This window comes from Ornithorhynchus anatinus, chromosome 10 (genome assembly GCF_004115215.2).
Source record: "Ornithorhynchus anatinus isolate Pmale09 chromosome 10, mOrnAna1.pri.v4, whole genome shotgun sequence".
In the NCBI taxonomy this organism is placed as follows: domain Eukaryota; kingdom Metazoa; phylum Chordata; class Mammalia; order Monotremata; family Ornithorhynchidae; genus Ornithorhynchus; species Ornithorhynchus anatinus.
In genome coordinates, this window is record NC_041737.1 from 35,664,861 (window position 1) to 35,671,822 (window position 6,962).

At 44.1% G+C, this 6,962-nt stretch overlaps 1 non-coding gene across 1 annotated transcript; it reads right to left on the reverse strand.

Moving 5' to 3' along the window:
- Positions 1-593: 593 nt before the first annotated feature.
- Positions 594-731, reverse strand: LOC114814931. The gene has a single exon (XR_003762726.1). It is a non-coding gene; the product is annotated as a small nucleolar RNA SNORA7 (small nucleolar RNA).
- Between the last annotated feature and the right edge of the window lie 6,231 nt (positions 732-6,962).

Consider the following 6,962-nt stretch of genomic DNA (forward strand, 5'->3'; position numbering starts at 1 on the left):
CTATTCCCAGACCCCTTTGGGGAGCAGCACATTTTCACTATGTCACCAATTCTCCCCAAGTCTTCTTCGGTGGCCCTTACATTTTGGGGGAGCAATCCCCTTCATGTCCTTGGCCCAGTCAGCTGAAAAATAGACACTGAGAAGAGCTTGTGTGGAGATGGAATGGAGGCTATCACTTGAAATGGAGAGAAAGGATCTTCATCTTTAAGGGTCAACAGGCATCCAGGGCTCAGATTAATATTGGATTGTAAAGGGTCTTAGTTTCTTCCCCAGGTGTCCCAACCAGGGCTATTCTTGATCAATTAATCACTGATATTTATTAAGCACTTACTCTGTGCAGAGCACTGTACTAAGCAATTGGAGAATAGAATTCTTGTCTTATGCCAAGTCATCTCTGACCCATAGTGATGCCATGGACACCTTTCTCCCAGAAAGCCCCACCTCCATTTGTAATCATTCTCGTAGTGTATCCATAGAGTTTTCTTGGTAAAAATATGGAGGTGGCTCACCACTGCTTCCTTCTGAGCAGTAAATTCAAGTCTCCACCCTCAATTCTCTCCCATGCCGCTGCTGTCCAGCACAGGTGAGTCTTCACTTATAGCAGATTGTCTTCCACTCGCTAGCCACTGCCCAAGCTAGGAATGGAATGGGTATGCCTCTGCTTGACTCTTCCTCCCATAGCCAAGACTGGTGGAGTACTGGAAGCTCTCCAGGTGTGACCCTGAGAGGGATTGGAGAGTACAATACAATAGAGTTAAAATATATGTTCCAGGACCACAATGAGCTTATAGTCTAGATGGGGAGATAGGCATTAATATGAATAAATTATAGGTATGTACATAATTGCTGTGGAATTGAAAGTCCTTCTTCTGAACCTCTTCTAAGGCACAATGGGGCCTTTTGAAAGCATACGATGCAGGACCCTCACTTTTTCTCACTTGAGATCAGCCTAACTCTCTCAGATATGCTCCAATAAACAGGAGGGACTTCTCCAAATGATGACAGGTGCAGGTCGAGCTTCTAGGAGCAGAGTAGCCAGAAGGGAAAAGTCTCTGAGTGAATCATTCTAGGAGAAAATGAACAAGATTCATCTCTACAGTGTGATGGGGGAAAAACGGTTACCTTATTTGGTGCCTCCTTGTGAGAGAGTCATGCATACAAATAGGATTTATTAAGTGCTGCACAGTAATTTGATTTTCTTTATTTCTCTGAGCTACTTGATTTAAATAACACAGATGACGACCAGGAGATGGGGAAGGGAGCAGGGGAATAACTGTCACTTAGTTAAAGTAATCAGACTTTGCAGGTGCCTCTCTTCTGAGCTCTCCTGGAGGAAACAAAGCTAGTTATGAGGGAAAGTCACCCTTTCAGATTTTGGCCAGACCAAAATTCCTAACTCTTCCAATGTGTTGAAGAGAATCCTTGAGAGACTAAAAATCTTTGTCTGCAAATTAAACTAGTGACAGTCAAACAGAGAAATCAGATTGTCCCTCTGTTGGCAGCCTTGATTTATTCTTAATCCACAGTTCATTGCTGATGAAAGTCAGTAATGCTTTAATGAAGATTAACTATGAAGCCTGGAGGTTCTTGACTAACTGAACTGCAAAAATAAGAATGATTGATGCCACATGGTAACAAAAGCCCACTGAGGCCGATCACCTCAGCACCACTGTAGAGAATGAGGAAAACAGCAAGCTGGGCAGGGTTCCTCCAAGGCCTTCAAAAAAACTGAGTCTGATTGAAAATATTTAGATCTTGGCACAAAATGGAAACCATCTTGCAATCCAGCCCACAAGACACCACTCTTTTCTGTGAGACCCAAGGTGTGGTGAATACAACTGTGCAAAGGCAGGAATTTTAGGGCACATTGCAAGTGGATGGGAAGTTCTCTACATTTCCAACAGCCAGAAGAATCACTGAGGGTTTCTACCTTTCCAAAGCTGTTGGGGTCACCAAGATGTGGCTCTTCTTGCCTCTACTCACTCCAGGGTTCTTCTCCTGGATCAGGCTCCTGCCCACTTGGAACAGAGAATCACTGATTGGGAAAGGTAGGGGATCTCTAGATGATGTCCTTGCCCATTGTGAAAATAAGACCATTTTAGATCATTAAAATGGAATGGTCTATTTGGCTGACTAGTTACAGAATCTTATATGGCCACTGACAACAGGTTTCCCCAATGATGGGGACAGGAGCTGTTGACAAAGGTTTGGAGTGGTTTCCTCTGGCTTCTGAATAGGGCTGTCAAACCCTGGTGACCACAAATGCAGTCTGACTTTTGCCGGAGGTTTGCTGGGCCATCTAAATTCACAGATGAGAGAATGGAACTCATGATTTGGATTAGAAATCCTACCAAAGCACTAAAAAGTAAAGGAAGGTGCTCTGGCCCTACATCCCAGTAGTGACTGCTTCCTAATGGACCTGGAGTCATCGTGGTTTACAAGATGAGCTGTTGGTCTGCCAGAGACTCAAGCCTCTTAAGGACTTGGGTGTGAATGAAGCACCTGGCCTGAAGTAGCTTCCCAATATTTACAATTTTTAGCCCACTAGGACATGATGAAAATAATTGATTGCAGTGGAAGCAGGAGGGAGGGCATTCACAATAGCTAGCTTGGCCAGACAAGGTTAGCAAAATGCCCTACTTCTGTCCTGCAGCTGAGCCAATAGAAATTAGAGTTTTCTCCCTGACTATGAAATGCCTATAGCAGTGGGGTGAAACACATAAACCACGGGTCATAATCTGAAATACATTGCAGCAAGGTGGAGAAAATGGTGTCTTTATAAAATATAAACATGCTAACTCAAGTTATGATGTGATGGCACCACCCATTGCAAACAAATTTTATAACCGAAAGCTCATTTACAGTCAAAGTTACATAGGGCCCACGCTGCTCTGTAGCACTGTAGACCAATGTGGTAGCCATCTCAGGAGCCCTGGTGATCTTTTCCACCTAAATTAGTCAGATTTTTTTTAATATTACTGCTGGACCTGCCCACCTCATGGAATGTCTTAAGTGGGTCTTCAGTCAGAAGATTTCATCCCTGGTGGTATAGTACTTGAAGGTGTTCCTTTATCTGGCTTAGAAGCTAGATTTCCTGATTCTCAGAGCTATGCCGTTTCCACTGGATCGACAGTATGTGTGTGTATATGCATTAATGCTTAAGCAGTAGAGTACATTGTGTGTACTTAAAAATAATAATTATGGTATCTTTGAAGTGCTCTCACTGTGCCAGGCACTGTACTAAGCTCTGGGGTGGACACAAGTAAAATGGGTTGGACAAAGCTCCTGCCCCACGTTAGGCTCGCAGTCTCAAACCCAATTTTACAGATGAGGTAACTGAGGCACAGAGAAGTCAAGTGACTTGCCCAAGACCACATAGCAGAGAAGTGGCAGAGCCAGGATTAGAACTCATCACCTTCTGACTCCCAGGCCTGTGCTCTATCCACTACGCCATGCTGGTTCTAAAATAATCACTGTGGTATCTGTTAAGCGCTTACTATGTTCCAGACACTGTACTAAGCACTGGGGATACAAGCAAATCAAGTTGGACATGGGTGTTTATGTATGTCAGTAGGTATGTATCCAGGTAGACATATTATTCATATTTATGTACGTTGCTGTAATTTATTTATTGATATTTAAGTCTGTCTCCGCCTCTAGACCGTAAGCTTACTGTGGGCAGGGAATGTGTCTACAACTCTTTTATATTGTTATATTGTACTCTCCCAAATGCTTAGTACCGTGCTCTGCATACAGTGAGCACTCAATATATGTGACTGATTAATAATGATAATTATGAGATTAGTTAAGCACTTACTACATGCCAGGCATTATTCTAAGAGCTGGGGTAGAAACAAGGTATTCAGGTTGTCCCAAGTGGGGCTCAAAGTCATTTTACAGGTGAGGTAACTGAAGCACAGAGAAGTTAAGTGGCTTGCCCATGGCCACACAGGAGACAAGTTGAGAAGCCAGGATTAGAACCCACATCCTCTGACTCCCAAGCTCGTGATCTTGCCACTAGACCGTGATATCTTATTGCATATTAGTCCTTAAGCAACAGAGTACAAAGGTCCAAACTGAATAACTTATATCTACCCCAGCACTTAGAACAGTGCTTGCCATATAGTAGGCACTTGACAAATACCATTAAACAATGTACAGAAATATTATACGTAGTGGTGAGTACACAAATGTATAGGTGGCACAGAAGTCCTGAAGTGGCATTTGCGGGGACATAGCCTCTTTATCTTCCCTCCCAAACCTGCCCTCTCCCTGACTTCCCTGGCACTTTGGACGGCACTACCATCCTTCCCATCTCACAGGCTTGCAACCTTGGAGTCATCCTTGACTCAACTCTCTCATTCACCCCACACATCCAATGCGTCACCAATACCTGCCAGTCTCACCTGCACAATATCACCAAGATCTGCCAGTTCCTCTCCATTGAGGACCAAGGTAGCTGTAATAACTGGCTTGACCAGGTTAGTGGAAGATGAACTATAATCATGGAGGGTATCTTGGAGGAGATGGATTTGAAGGAAGGGAGGGTATCTTTCATAAAGCTGAAACGGGAGGGCAAGAAAGGCATGATTGGTGGGCAAGAAAATCAGGAGGCAGGAGCAGCACCAAGATGGGTGCTGAGTAAGTCAAGGAAGGAGGAGAAGAGAAAGGGACAAAGGCAATATAGGGAGGGTGAAGAGGGAAACTCTAGTGTGGAATAAGGAAACAGAATTAAGAGTGAAAATAGCCATTTAAGGAAGTGCACTTGCTCAGAGCATTCACTCATTGTGTTCTGAATAGGCTTTCTGAAACTCAGCAAGAGGCTGAACCCTTATCATTTCAAAACAGATGAAAAAGTCCGAATCATGAATTATGAAGCTTTTCATTTGGACTAAAGAAACTTTATCAGATCATTTCAAAGTTTGAAATGCAATGTAGCAATACCGCCAGGGTTGGATTGTGGCCAAACGACTCAAACCATTGATCAAACCTTCACTTGCTCTGTGATTGCTCAGGTCCCTGGAATCGATGAGTAATGTGCAATCTAAATTCATCTCAAAACGGAGGCCAAATGTATTGGGTTTCTCCAGTGCCTCATTGCTCAAAACTCCCCCTCATTTTTGGTTTGAAAGGCTGAAGCAACACATTTATGGGCCCAGAAATCTCCTCTTGCATCCATCTTCTCTAGAAAGAGTCTCAGGGGTCCAGGGACAACCAGAAATGCTGTTATCAGCATATCTGTCCACTCATTCTGCTCCCCAGGTCTCAAAGCCATCCCCAGAGTCCAGACTGGCTGGCAGTAAGGGAGGGGGGCCGCCCAGAGTGCCCAGACGGCAGTTGTACATGAGGTGGATTCTTGCCAACTAGCAAATAATAGGCGGAGGTATGATCCAGGCCTTAGGATTCTTGTTTCTCTAGATGGAACAGAAGGGCTTGCCGCCGAAGATCAGAAAATGTGTCAGAATGAGGCTGTAAATGGATCACAGGGTTTGGAGATTTTTCTCATTCTACCATAGTAACCCTAAAACAAGTGACACTAGACAGCCTGGAAACATGTGCTTTCCAGCCCTATCAGTCCACAGGAGTAAGGGGATGTGCAGCAACATCGATCAATCACATGGCCAGGATCTCCCACCCCACTGGGGCTCCACGTATATAAGAGGGAGTCTGCTGCTCCTGTCAGCCTTCCTCAGGGTGTTGATAATCTAACTGGGGTGGGGGGAACAGACTCTAAAATAAATTGTAAATAGGGGAAGTGACCTAATATGAAGATATGTTCAGAATTGTTGTGGTGGTGGGAGGAGTGGAACCTAAGTGGCTGAACTCGTTGTGGGCAGGGAATGTGTCTGTTTATTGTTAGATAGTATTCACCTAAGCGCTTAGTACAGTGCTCTGCACACAGTAAGCACTCAATAAGTACAACTGCCTGACTGTCTTAGGGGATTTGGACTCAACTAGAGATGGAAAATAAGATGAGGAGTGAGAGATTAGATTAGTAGAGACATGCAATTTTAGTAGGTCTTGAAAGATGGGGAGAGTAGTTGGATTTTGGATGTGAGGGGGAAATTGAGACAGAAGGGAGGGCCTGAGCAAAGGTTGATAGTGAGCAAAATGAGAGTGAGAGAGAGTATGGGCACATTGTAGTGGGTTGTAGTAAGAGAGGAGCTGGTGGTGGAACAGTTGATTGAGGGCTTTAAAGCCAAAGATGAGGAGTTTCTGTTTGATGTGGAGAGAGATGATCAACCACTGGAGGTTTGGGGGGAGTGAGGAGATCTGTGCAAAAGTAGAATGGCCTGGTGAGAAGGTGCATGGTCCAATGAATAGAGAAAGAGCCTGGGAATCAGAAGGACTGGGGTTCAAATCCCAACTCTGCCCCTTGTCTGCTGGATGACCTTGGGCAACTCACTTCACTTTTCTGTGCCTCAGTTACCTCATCTGTAAAATAGGGATTAAGACTATGAGCTCCATGTGGGAGAGACACTGTGTCCAACCTAATTAGCTTGTACCTATCCCAGTGTTTAGTACAGTGTTTGGCAAATAGTAAGCGGGAAGGAAAAAAGAGCAATTTGTTAATAACAAAAGGAAAGAAAATGTGTTATTGAGTGGAATAAACAAATGAATAGACCTGTGCTAAAACAGCTGATGGGATGACATGATCAGGGAGGTATGGATTAGCCAGATAACGTCTTTGGGAAGTAGTGCTTTTTAGGAGGGTTTTAAAGGCTGTTGGGTACATCATTTGGCTGATTTAAAGAAGGGAGGAACTTCAATGCAAGGTGAAGGACAAGCTCAGTTGATAGGAGGAGGCAGCTATCTGAGAGGGAGACACAAGTAGGGGGTAGAGAATGAGCAGTCTGAAGATGGATGATAGAGGGAATAGATAGGTAATAAGTAAGAGCTGATAGAGAACCTGAAGCAAGGGAACAGGAATTTGGGCTTGACAGAACAAGAAATAAGTAGCT